General features: G+C 31.0%; 1 long non-coding RNA gene across 2 annotated transcripts; it reads left to right on the forward strand.

Moving 5' to 3' along the window:
- The first annotated feature begins 1794 nt into the window (after positions 1–1794).
- Positions 1795–8983, forward strand: LOC115770651. 2 transcript variants are annotated; one of them, XR_004018879.1, is made up of 3 exons: positions 1795–1960; positions 2283–2441; positions 8617–8983. It is a non-coding gene; the product is annotated as an uncharacterized LOC115770651 (long non-coding RNA). The 2 variants fall into 2 exon arrangements; XR_004018878.1 differs by lacking the exon at positions 8617–8983 and adding an exon at positions 2973–3158.
- The last annotated feature ends 5873 nt before the right edge of the window (positions 8984–14856 follow it).

Consider the following 14856-nt stretch of genomic DNA (forward strand, 5'->3'; position numbering starts at 1 on the left):
GGATATGTTTGCCTGCTCTGATCATATGGGGCGGGCAAACGGGTGCTGCACAACACCAATTGCAGCACACCAACAATAACAACAACAACAACAACAAAATAACATTCATCAAAGCATGCAAACACATAAAAACATCGCGAAAATATCGAACAAGAAAAAAAGAAAAGAAATATTCCTCAACAACTTTGCGGCAACCATTCGAAACACACAAATTTCGGCCCATCATGTGCTTTGAGGAGCTCATAAGCCGGCACAAGCCGACTACCCCAACCCTAACGCCCCCTAGCACTATTTTATTGGCAGAAAATAAGGGATTAGAGTCGGGAAGAACACCGCTTTATATAGAACATACTTAGCTGATATGTTCAACAACATAATGCAACAACTTTTGGCAACCCAATGGATTAAGCAAAATTTTTACAATAGTCGAATTTTAGCTAAAGCGAAATTGAATCGAACTAACAACTTTTAGGCCTAAACCCATTGAATTATGGTAAACTAAACAAAATTTTATGCAATTCGGCGTAATTATCACAAAATTAAACAAAGTATAAACGGTGAGTTTCCTAATCTAATGCAAAAAATAAAAAATTAATAACAATTTTGGAAAATTTTAATTGATATCGAAATTAAAATTAAAATTTCTTTAAAAAAAAAAGATGAAAAGAAAATTGAAAAACTCATAATTAGATTAACAAAGCGTACAAACATAACTTGTTTATATTGGCAAAAGTAAATATTTATTTTGATTTTCATTTATTTTCCATTTTTTTCTTGAGGTTCTCATTTCATTTCGCACACTTGCAGCAAACACAAAACTCAAAATTGAAAGCTCGTTGATTGTTAATGCCTTTACAAAATTTATTATGCGGAAACGATACTAAAAGAAACACTTTTGGCACTGAAGTTGACAAAAAAATTTATTTAAATACAATTGTAACTGATTTTGTGATAAGACAAAAAACAAAAATGCACAAAAAAAAAACGAATGAAACATTAAACAGCATTATTGTTTTGGTATATGCCAATATGGTGGCTACGTGGGGGCGGTGGTCACCCACACTGGCCACACGAGCCGCCATACGAAATTATTGATTGTAAAAATAGTTAATTGAAAGAGATTAATCTAAACGAAAATTAAAAGAATATTAAAAAAAAAAAACCTTTAGGCAATTTAAGGCGTATTAACAATAAACAAAAGCTACAAAACTTTCGGCTAAACAAAAAAAAAACTTTAGGCAAAATTTTATAAATTAAGCAAGTCGAAATTCAGCATTTTTAACATAGAAATGAAAACCAAAACAAACGGCAAAAACTCGCCAATGAACCGTCAAAATTGAAAAAATAAGTTGCAAAATTTGAAGTTCTGTTTTTTTTTTTTTTAAGTTTATCAATTTATTTACTTGTGTAGGTTTTCTAAGAACACACCATTAAAAAGATCACAAAAAGATTGTCATAGCTCATTTTATTGACGAATTCAATGAGATAAAACAAGAATTCGAAATGTTTGAAAAATTTAAATCAGCCCATTTAACATACTTGCGTACCAATAAGAAGAACAACAAATACAACACATACATACAACTACATATACTATATAAATTGACATACATACATATTTCATACATTTATACTTACATACATAATTATACTATAAGCGAACAAAAACAAAACAAAAAAGGCATATTAATAATTGGTTAATAAACTAAATTCATTGAGAAAAAAAAAAACAAATAAACAAAACGAAGATTGCTTTTTCTTTACAAAATTCCTTTCAAACTTTGGCATTGCTTCTTTTTTGTCAAAATTTTTTATGTTAATTTATTTTAATTACAAAAACTATATTATAACTTTTGGCAATGATCAGAGAACAATTTTGATATCAACGGAAATGATTGGCCTTTACCAACACTACAACACTACAAACTCAAACCTAAATCACATGCACAAGTAACTAACGGTAAGCGAATCTATTTCATAAAACAAATTATTATCGCAGCTCAAGTGCGGGATTCACACAAGCAGCGGCAGTCATTAAACTATATACATTACTCTTTGGCAGTAAACTTTTAAGGCGCTGAAATTGCGTTTTATTTTCCGACACACGCGTCTATGTGAACAAGATTTTGGTGTACATAAATCTCAAAATATATATAAATCGAACGCCATAGCCTAGAGAATAGTTTGAATCATTTATGCTACAAAACTTGCAACTGCTTTTGTGAACCCATCAAAAACATAGTACAAATACAGCCAAAGTACAGTTTACACCCTAAGTAAAGGGAGAGGCCAGGACATAGCATAAGCATCTAAAACTTCAAAGCAAGCAAACCAGACAGCCAGCCATCCAAACCAGCAACATCCGACAACAAACTACAAAATGCAGTGATCGCAACCATGCGGCGGCAACCAAAACAGCCAACCAGAAAAAGGTAAACCAGGTAAACAAATAAACAAAACCACAAAAATAGTAAGGATAAGCTGTACGCGCAGTGCTGGTAAACGCACTATGCGGCAGCGCTACAGTGCTGCAAAGCAGCACATTCACAGACCGAAAACTAAGGCGAAAGAATTTCATTTACTGATTAACTGAATGTGAGCATAAGCACAGCAAATTAAACTTAATGCATAATGAAAAACCAAAAACTACACATAATCTAAAAAGCAAAAACCCAAAATATATACTACACGTAAACCAAATAACAAATATAAAAGCAGATGCAGCCATATGCAATTTTAACTAGATTTTAAAGCATTATTACAGCAAAATAACAAAATAACAAAATACTGAATACCGCATACTCTGAATGAAGAAAAGATTTAAATGAGAACAATTGGTCAAATTTGTACATAAAACTCACATTTAAATACAACTACATACACGTAATTAAATATTACTACAGTTTAAGCATAAGCAAAACAAACCTAAAGCTAAACCTAAACAGCATAATAAACCCTACTCCCTATGTCAGCCCCCAAACATCCAAGTAACCAACCCAAAATCAGAAGTCAGTCAAGGGCAAAGGCAATCCTTATACACAGAGCTTTACTGCATTGAAAATGCGCGCAAATGATGATTTTTTCTTACTTTCGAGAACATGTGCCAAAACAAACCAACAGATACATACATAAAGTTACAGATACAAATGTATCTAATACAGGACATATATGTATATCAAATAACACAATGATTTTGGAAAAAAAAGGTAATATGAAATTTTAAATCATAATAATATTTGCTTCTATTTAGGTAAGTTAGTTAAACATCCTTGTTTTGGAAAACATCTGATCACAAAAAAGTATAATGAAAATGAGCACACAAATTTGCAGTTTAGGTTAATACAAACAAAAAAAGAAGAAATAAAACAAAAACGAAATAAAATCAAAATCCAAAAACCAAAATAAGCGAAAACGAATACTTAAAATGATTGCGTTTTTTTAGTAGCAAACGCGATTCACAAAATTTGCAAACACTTTTGACCGAAAATGAAAAATTATATATATTATAAAAGAAATACAACAACAAAAAGTTTTGAGAAGAATGTCAATTTTTATCACTTATTTGGCGAAGAGTATCAGAGAATACCAATTTTTGAGCGCATCGTAATAGATGCGCCGATTTTTTAGTTCACAACTGCAATAGAGCAGCACAGCCAGTGCATTACTTTTGGCGCACACTGTGCTGCACACAAACGGATTAAGTTCAAATAAATGAAATTTTTCCAATTACCGAACAAATATAAAGCAACAATTTTAAGCATCCTTAGTTCTCAAGTTTATAAATAGATGTTAAAACTTTTGGCTTATGATATAAAAGAGTAAAAGTAACAACAAAGTAAAAATTCAAAATTCGATTGATATATATATTATACACACATAACACACTCACACACATACACACATACATATACACAAGCCCTACACATACATGCACACACACACACATGCTGCACATGTTTGTGAAGCGAAAAATCAAAATATAAAAAAAGTTGCATAACATTTACCATAATAATATTAACAAATAAATAACTAACAAATCGATAACTAAGTATTCAACAATTTAGTTTTAACAGCCAACAATAGCCAGGGAAACATACACAACTCGTATGTGATATTTTTGAGTTAATCTCTCATTTATTTTTACTGAAACGCATATACAGCAAAATAAAAAACAAAAACAAAAGAAACAAAAAAACAATGTAACAAGCCCAGTTCAATGTGACAATACAAGCGAACAAGAGCAACCAAATATTATTATAATATTAACAATAATAATAATAATAATAACAACAACATACACACACAGCACTTCCAACAGCAACTTCTTTTGGGTTGTCTACACATATCAAAAACCAAAACAAAGAACCCAACCATAACGTAACATGTTTTTCTGTTGACTCTTTAAGCCATCCTAAGTTCAAATTTTAAACATGATATTTACCAAGTATAACAAATAACATATATAAAAAATCTATAAATATTATAAGTGTTTATATAGTTGAATTTTCAATGACTAAACCAAATGTCTAAACGAATTTTATGCCACAGTTTCATTTGCAATAGTCAAAACGTGCCAACCGCGCGTACCGGGATAATTTATAGTACAATGCAACAACAACAAAACAAAACAAAACAAAACAAAAAACAAACAAACAACAAATACATACCAATAAATTTTTATAAAACTATTTATATTTTTATAAAAAAATAAACAAAACAAAAACAAAAGATCGATTATGAATTAACCACAACAACAACAATAGCCAATTAGCATAATAAGCCAAAACTTTTAGTTGACAATTCACACATTTTTTGTTCACAATTTAACAACAGCAACATTTATGTTTTAAGTTTAAAAGAAAAACAAGAAAACAGAGCTGGCTGCCGGAAAAAGGTAAAACAACTTGCCACGCAATACAATTGAGGAGAGACAATGCAAGCACATGCCATATACGAAATTAACAATAGAATCTATAAGAAAAGCCACACGTGTCGAAGACTCGAACACTGAAAGACTGGAAGATGACCCTAAGATGCCTGCCTGCTAAAAAAAAAACAAACAAACAAACAACAAAGAAATATTCGCCCAGCCCGTGTGCTTGCAACAACAAAGCTCTGACATTGTATGATAGCGTGGCAAGTCCTTGCCACCATCCTTAATCAAATTCGCAGCAGCAGCAGCAAGAATAGACAACAAAATAAGTGATAAAAACAAAACAGCAAATAAAACCTTTTGTTTCACAATTCTTTTACGAAAAATGAAAAACAATCAATCAATTGATATGAACCACAAGCATTGCGTGCGTTAAACTGATCCAATTTCTGACAGGGGCGATTGCGGCGACTGCGCCTGTGCGTATGCAACAGAAAATAACTGCAAGCTCCTTTGGTTTACTCTCTCACACACACGCAGACAGCAATACAAAATAGCAACAATAAACAAGCGATAAATTGATCAAGCAATTCGAGCAAAAATGTGCGCCTCAACGAGCCACAGACAATAGCCCAGCAATATTATTCTTATTTTCCCAATGGGCGCCATCTTTGTAATTCCCCGAGAATTAAAGTGGCGCCAACCAGCCGTAAAAACAGAAGTACAACCAAACCAAAAACAAATATTGGCACCATGAATCGCACAGATAATTGACGATAATGTTGAAAATATATTCTGTTGCACCGCTACGTGAACAGCCGTCAAACTAATTGGAATCTATATAGAATATAGGTACAACAAAAACATATAGATATACCCAAAATAGAGCGCCGCTTGTCAGAAATCGCCTCAGACGTTTGTCAAAATTCTACAAAAATTTTTTGTAAAAACTGTAGGAGCAAACGAAAAACGCAATTTTATCAAATGATATATATGATAGATTATTGATTTTCAGTTTCCTAATTCTAGTTGAATCTCAGTTTTGTTGTTTTGTTCGCTTTTACTTTTCATAAAAGCGAAACCAACACAAACAATGTAGGTGACACGCCCCTTGTGCGTGTGTAAAATATGTATAAAAAAAATAAAAAAAAAAAACCAAACAAATGAATAACAAACACAAAAACAAAAAAAAAAACAATTAAAAGCAAACAATATTTATACAGAGACTGCAAACAAATGTGATCAGATATTTTATAATAATATAAGTTTACAAGAAACCGCTAAAAACAAGTAATAAGAAAGCCAAAACCTAAATTCTCTAGTATTTATTGCAATAGCGAAACAAATCAAAATCGAGAACATCCACTAAAGAACAAAGAACAAAGAACAACAAACGCAACCTTGTAAGCAAAATGTAAGTCAATATTAAAACGTAAGTGAAACAAAACGAAAAACAAACAAAAAATATTTATAATAATATTTTTTACAATAGCATATACAAAAAACAATCTCTAAATATAGCAAACGACAAAAAAACCGAGCGAGAGCCGCAGCCTAGCAGACAGTCCCCCCCTCCAACCCCCCGTCGAGGAGCAGGCTGCAGCTACTTGCGCAACAGTTGCCTTTCACAGAAACAATTTACCGTTTAAGTTACAAATAGTGAAATAGACAAAACAAAATGGCGGCGGTCTCAACAGAGCGTTGCCACAGTTTCAACCAGTTTTCAGTTAACAAATGTTTAAGTTCATTAAATACAACAACAACAACAGCTGCAAAATGCTGTTTATTTAGTTAACGGTTCATACAAAGATTATATTTAGTTTCAGTAGGAGTGAAGAGTGAAGTAGAAGAAGAGCAAGAGCCAGAATGAGGAGTAATGAATTGCGAGCTCAAAGCAGTAACAAAAACAGTTCAAGCCTCAAAACTTGATTTAAAAAAACAAAAACAAAAACAAACAGAAACCAAAAGTAGTAACTTTTAAAACAATTTTTCAATCTGTTGTATGATTTAAAATCGTTCAACTAAGTATAGCTGGATATATATATATATGTATATATATATATATATCTGTTCATACAACAACAACAACAAGTTTAGGTACATTTTGCTATGATTTTGCAAGTTTTCAAAACAAAATTACTTTCAGTTCAGAACAATAGTGCCGGTAATATTATTGATATAAGTAACTATATACATGAATATCTATACAAATATGTATATATATATATATATTTAAATAAATATATATATACATACTCTATACGTCGTAAACATTATTCCAGCATAGCAGCATAGCTAATGCTCTAAATGTACACTGAAGGAAATACAGCAGAAACAACCAATTCAAATGATATGCAACACAAAAGTACGGAAAAGTTATTTATTTGCGCTAAATTTTTTGTAGCATATATAAGCGAGTGTTTTAAGAACGCCTTTTGCCCAGAATCTGTCTACGAACCAAATGCCCAACCCCCTTACACAAACAACGTATCCTTCATATATGCATCATGACACATGCCCTATAAATATATATAACTTATTAACTATATAAGATGAAGTAAATCGAAAAAAAAAGAAAACAAATAATCATAATGGTAGTTGCTATTTTAAATATGTATTACAACAAATAAACAAAAAGAAAAAAAAACTATCATCAAATATGCAGCACAGTATGCAATAAATGTTGAGCAGGAACCAGAAAACAAGCAGACCCAAAAAAACAGCAACAACAGAGAAATTAGCAAACCAGCAACAACAACAACAACAACAACAGCAACAGTCAAAAAGCAGAAATGTTCCAATCCATAAAACAAAAACTCAATACAAAAATACGTATGATATTTATATTCTTTTTTACTTACACGTATAATCAAGAAGAAATGGAAAAGAACTCAAATCGGTTAAATTGGAGGGGCTCCGCCTTTAGGTTTAATTTATTGCACAAACAGTGACACTATAACCACACACAGACACACGTACACACACACACAGCAGTCAAAGGAACAAAAAAAAAAAAACAAAAGTCAATATCAGCATAAGTATGATAACTAAGCGTACTTAAATAAATTACATAATTATAAAGAAACAAAAACAAAAAGCAAAACAGAAAATCAAACATAAATTTCTACTCATAGTTTAGCAATCGTAATTAATTTATTTTTTGCAATTAACTAAGCAAATGGACACAAAGCAATTCGCATATAGGACATTACTTACATAGTTCCCAAGCCGACTAACTAATTAACTAACTACAAAAAAAAATAGACATTTCGCCAGCCAACAATAACAACAACTACACAACAGCAAAGCAGCAATAACAAGAAGATGAACAACAACAACCAAATGCCGTTCAATTAACAACAATAACAACCGCTAAGAACTAGAACTAGAACTAATTAGACGCCAATCAGTTATCAATTATCTAACCTATGATTTAACAACAACTTACACTATACAACAAAACCCATGCCCAGCAAACAAAACCAATATCTCGACACTGAACATTTTAAATTAAAACCAAAAAAAAAAACACAAGAAACATCATTTTAAAGCATACTTTTAACGGGTATACACGTAATATTGTAGAACTATTATATATGTGCCGAATTTGAATTCCGCGGCAATTTTAACTACTTTCATATAGCATACTTGTTGACGCATAATTCAAAAAGCAAATACTTCGAAAAATCAATGAGTATTTACGATATAACGGAATCTAAAATGTGGGATTCAATTTTCACCAGCATAACAGCGCACAATTTCGATGGAAGGAGCTTTTCGGCAACATGCTCATGTGGTATCGCATTAGATGAACCTCTTCTAGGAAACAGTTTCGAGCAAGAATATTTCGGCTTAGACAGTAACAGAAGACAAGAATAAAGCAAGACGACTTTCGGCGGCAATGCAGAAATGCAAAAAAATGTTCCCTTGGAACAAAACTCTCGGCATAGACTTTGGCGTATATTTCGGAACAACAGAAGACGCAAAAATACTCTAAAATGACAAATGACAAAATACGCGCTGCAAGTGTTTCGACCGCCTGCCAAATACGGGTTTTCCAAGCCAAAAAAAAAATACAAGAATTCAGTGTTAGGTATAAGTGTAAAATTATAAATATAAAAATATTTCGGTAATGTTCCTATATATACATACCTATATATGTATGTATGCATATATATGTATATATAACAAGGTAATACAAAAATAAACAATTTTGGACACACGAAAATTCAGCATTTAGCATTTTGGAATATCAAAATAAAAATGTCTAGCAAACACAACTAAAAAATGGGTGACAAGAGAGCACTCGTATTTGGCAAGCGTTGGCAACACTGGCAAACAATGATAAAAAGAATAAATAAAATAGTTTACAGGCAGCATTTTAATTAAGCAAAAGAATTGTTAGTTTACGATAATAATTATGTTTCACGATTATTTCTCTTATAACTTAAACGAAATAAAATTTGTACTTTTCAACGACAACAACAACAACAACAATGAATAACGCGTTAAAACCCCAAAATGATGATGACAAAAAAAAAAAACAAAAAATGGTATTATAAAAAGAAACGAACAAAATTGTAAACTCTCGGCCATGTTTGGATAATTCTCTCTCGGTGTAAAGTTCAGGACAACAAATTTACAAAAAAAACAAAACAAAAAACTAAAACAAAAATAAAAATTCTTTAGACTTTAGGCAAAAATGGGAAAAAAAAGAACTCGAAATCCAAAAATTATATGCAAAATTACAAAATTTTGGAAAACAAAATTTCGTAAAGCAAAATTTTAATCGTAAGTGAACTAGCAGACGGAGTCAAAAAAATGGGAAACACGTGAACATGCAGGATTCACACTCTGCTCAAGGCTAAAAACAAACAACAAAAAATTGATATCAATTTTGAAAACGTGTTGGAAAAATATCAAGAAAAAAGTACAAGCTTATTTTAAGCACCTTCGCGCCTTATCTTTAAGAACATAAATAAAAAAAAGCAAACGCAACCTTAACGACATAAACTTATATTTAAATACATTTAAAAAAAAAAAAAGGAAACAAAAAAGAAAACAAAAAACTGTGTAAATTTTATATAACAAACAAGAAAACGCAACTTTCGATACATCTCCTGGTAGTTATTGCATGAATTAATTTAAGTCTGATATCAAAAAATGCATAAAAGCAAATTCTTATTTCTGTTTCAAGCCCATTTTGATTTTGTGGAAAATCTGCCTTAAATTATATAAAAACAAGACAAGTCAAACAATTCACGGCCAAAGCAGATTTGGGCATGAACTGCCCAAACATGTTTTTGAGCATGACAGGAACAGCAACAAAATTGAAAAACTACAAAATACAACAAAAAATAATAATTAAAGAAAGCAGCAAAATTCAAAATCGTCGTCAAAAGACGTTGCAGATTTCAAAATTCAAAAATGCACAAAAATTCAACAAAATTACGAACTGAACAACTTACGGTTTGAAGCTCTAAAGAACAGCAGCAAAATAATTGCAAAACAAACCCCAGAACCACAAAAACAGGAAAGGTTTTCTCTACTTTATTATGCCCAAATAAAACAAAACCAAAAATAAAAAACAAAAAAAAACAAAAAACAAATAGAAAATCAATCATAAAAAGAAAATGCTTAAGATTTTTCGTTATTGAACCCTTTGTAAATGTTTAGGTGTATAAAGAACATTAAAAAAAAAAAATGAAAACATGGACAGTACTTAAGTTAGATGTTGGTGAGGCAAAAATTAATATAAAAGAAATTAAGAAGTGTATGTAAAAATTGTAGACAGGAAAATTATAAAATCTTAAAATCGAAATTCAGTCCCTAATAATTAGTTCTAATCATGTATATCCACTAAACATATGTAATATATATATCAATGAATATATAAAAATGTGTACCCGACTCTCGCTATTTTGTGTTGACTAACTTTGCGATTAACTAAGATTTGCGCTCAATTTCCCTGTACAATTTATAGATCGTTTCGACAAACCGGTTTTTAGTTGGTATCGATTTTTCATCGGCAATTTTCTTAGTTATTTCGGTTACAGCATGGCAATACCAATTTAAAACAAATGAGTCTGATATTTTAGTCACCTTTTTCCACAATCCAATGCAAAATAAAAGAGACAACAATCAGAGAAAATGTTTTTTGAACCAGGCCAAAGCGTTGGCAGTTCTCAAGCCTGAAATAAAACCAAACTGCATGGCAGTAGCCCGACCAGGAACCGAAGGAGTTTGGACTGCATGCATGTTCTGGATCCATCCAAGACCGTTTTGCAACAATAGCACTGAAGGCAATACAAATTCAAATATAAATGGTTTACCATACAGGCAACAGAAAGTATATATATGCACACACATATATATATAGAGTAGATGCAGATGCAGAAGCAGAGCAAAAGACAAGGTAAAGACAAGTTTCGAATCTAGGAATTTCGGCAACATTTCGAACAAGAATCTTTCGGCGAGTTTCGAACAACTTTCGATTACTTACGCTTTTGTTGTTAATTTGTTAATTTGCTACTACGTCTCCACGCACACCACGCACCAAGCACAAAAAGAACAACAACAGAAACCAAAGTGATAAACGAGTAAAGCAAAAGTTAAACGCAATTTTTGATATGGGGCCACAACGTCCGATCTAAAGTGCCTTCATGTAACAAAAAAAGTAAAAACCAAAAACAAAAAAAAATCTGTTAATTTTTTATGTAACTAAAAAGGAACGAATGAAAAAAAAAACAAATGAAATTATTAATAAAATTGTATAAAAATTAAAAATTGTAAAAAGATATAACAAATTTAAAAAAAACTAAGCAACAAAATATGAAAAAGGGCTCCAAATAGACCAGCATTCAAGCAAATACCAAAACTGCTCAACATATTTGGCCTGGCCACACTGTCTCTCAGTATTACGATCACCCACGAGTATTCTAAGTTCGACAACAAAATTTGATCAAGGATAATAAAGCGCAAATCTTAAGTTACCCCGAAACCCAGCTAGCAAAGTTGTCCATTCACTACCTAATTAAGCGATATACATACATAAACATATATTTAGTTATAGTTTGTAACGGAAATGAAATCACACGAAAAAGTCAACATTATGTATGAAATAAATGATTTAGAATTTAGAAACGAAAAGGTTTGGATATACATTGACTACTTACAAAGCATATACCTACCATATAGCGATGAGTTGCTCATTAATGAATGTATTACTTTCTATCGCACGCGTACACACACACACACACACATACGCGCACACACAATACACTATACTACATTTAGTTTAGATCTTAGGTGGAAATAAAATACACACATATTAAAATCGAAAATTAAGCTAAACGATTGCAAGAGTACTAAGAACGGCATACTTAAGAGGCGGCAATAAGCTATAATGCAACTAAATTTAAGCTTAACTCAACTACCGATACGAGAAAACAAAAACAAAAAAAGGAAAAAAAACAAAAAAAAAAAAAAGAAATATGATAAACATTAAAAAACAAAAATGGAAAAATTGAATATTTGCATGTGCATACGAATATAGGAGATAGAGGCTAGCAATGAGAAGCAAGCAGTTCACAAGGAACGGAGACGTATACAAAACTAAAAGACTAAAAGAAAACCGAGTAAATACGAATGTCCCTTTTGTGCTTCTTTCCCCCACTTCACAACTCACACACACTCACACGCACACACACACACACACACACACACACACACACACACACAAAGAAAAGTAACAAATATTTGTATTATTCAGTTTAGAATATTGAGTTGTGAGTTTAACGTACTTCGAAACATTTTGAAGAAAACCAACTAGCAAAAATTAGCAAAATTTAAAATTTACATTTTACGAACATTAAATTTAATTTATGAATATGCATTCATTTAAAGGTGTTTAGACGCACACCCTATGTATATAAGTATGTATGAATATTCATTTATCGATTATGGATTACGAATTACGATTTACCATTTACCATTTACGATTTACGATTTACGATTTACGATTTCGGAGTTGAACACAAATACAAAAAAAAAAAAACATCCAATTATTCTTTTCATCAACATATGTATGCATACATATAAGGATCGAATGCAGGAACAGGAGTAAATGTGCAAGGGTTTTGCTTAGAACCTTTTAAATGTATTTAACCATTTCGGCAACATTACGACATACAAATTTATAATCTTTGGGCCATATTAAGAAGCATCATTTTCGATTGACTGATGCGAAAGTGTAAAATTAACTTAATTCCAGAGCCAAGTCAAAAGAACCGAACAACAAAAATCAATTTTGTTTTCATTTTAGCAAAAATAAATTAAAGAAAACAAAAACAAAAAATATTTAGTTATACAACAATAGACCGGAATTATTTCCAAGAAATAGTACAAACAACTTTAGAAATAACTTTTATAATATAATTATAAAATAAGCGGCAATTGCAGCACTCTAAAAATATGCTAGATAAACAAAGTTCTGAGGGCTTCAAAAAAATAACCAGATGACCAAGCTGAAAGCGGAAAGCATATAAAATTTTCGAATATGAAATTGGCAGATTTAGAGCGCTGTTAAAAAACCATAAATACCAAGTCCCTCAAAAGCATATACGATTTTTGTTTATTTCATTTTAACTTAAGCACACATTTAGTTGAATGTATTATGATAACTAAGCGAAATTGAAAGCCTAAAAAACAACAGAGCCTGGCACTAATCATATTTTCGAAATTCCTTCTTGACAGAATTCAAGATACAATTATATTGTATTCATTTTTATATGCAGAACATCATTTCAAATGAATTACCCTCTTCAAGTAATAACAACTAAATTAACATACATACATATGTAAAACTTTCCTTTCAACACAACGTGGAAAGAAAGATAGCAGTGAGAGATCTGAAAAAAGAAGGCAGACAATTTAAATTATAAGTATATGTAATAACAATAGATGAGCATAACATTTTATGCGACCCTACCCCAAAGAGCAGAACACACACACAATACTATTTACCACAATAAACATATAAACATATATGAATGTAATACGCAAGATGAAGCATACACAAATCGAAAGTTTCAAAATCCACGATGACTGCGTATAATGCATGATATATTAACTTTATATGATTAAATCATTTCGAAAGCAAAAACCAAATCAGAAACATATAAATGTGTGTATTCGCAGCAAATAGACATGCATACATATTGTATAGATTTCGATTTCGATTTCGATATCGGTTCCGTTACAATGTTACTTTACAAGCTTTGGTGTACCTTTTGGAATCTTCGAAAAAAATTGTCTGGACCGTAAAGCAGAAGCCAAACACGCGGACTCACACACAAATTTGTAATTTTCTCGTAAATAAAAAAATCGCAAAATATGATTTGTATTTCGAGACAGCATTTAAAGTAAACATAAAAATAAAAATTAACAAAACACCATAGAACGTAATGCAGCATTAAAAAAATGTGTAAAAGAAAAATTAAATATTTGGGATATAAGCAAAATATGATTACATAAATTTATATTTATGCAGCAATTGTAAGGAAAAAAACGAATAAACAGATTAACGCGGGAAGGGACGGTAAAACAACAACAACAAAACACTAAACTATAATAAAACATTTTTAATCGAAAAAAAACAACTTATTTTATTGAAAATTATGTAAAATTTACTAAAACAACAAAAACACATAATAAACGTATATTGTTTATTTTCATCTTTCAAAATAAAGTTTTAAAATCGTATAAAAATAGTAAAAAAAAAGTAAGGTTCAAGTTTTATTTGCGGATGGACGGGAGGAAAAGCTCAAAAATAAAAATAAAAGAATGTGGCTAACAAAAATGAGAACTAATTACCGCTAACATCATTCAGATAACAACGCATAACAATCCAAGCTACTTGTTTTTTTTTAAAGCCAATCCTTGTTCAGTTGCAGCTCAGTTTAATATTCTTAGGGATTTATTTT

Source organism: Drosophila novamexicana, unplaced genomic scaffold (genome assembly GCF_003285875.2).
Source record: "Drosophila novamexicana strain 15010-1031.04,08,12 unplaced genomic scaffold, DnovRS2.1 tig00004560-arrow-pilon, whole genome shotgun sequence".
In the NCBI taxonomy this organism is placed as follows: Eukaryota; Metazoa; Arthropoda; class Insecta; order Diptera; family Drosophilidae; genus Drosophila; species Drosophila novamexicana.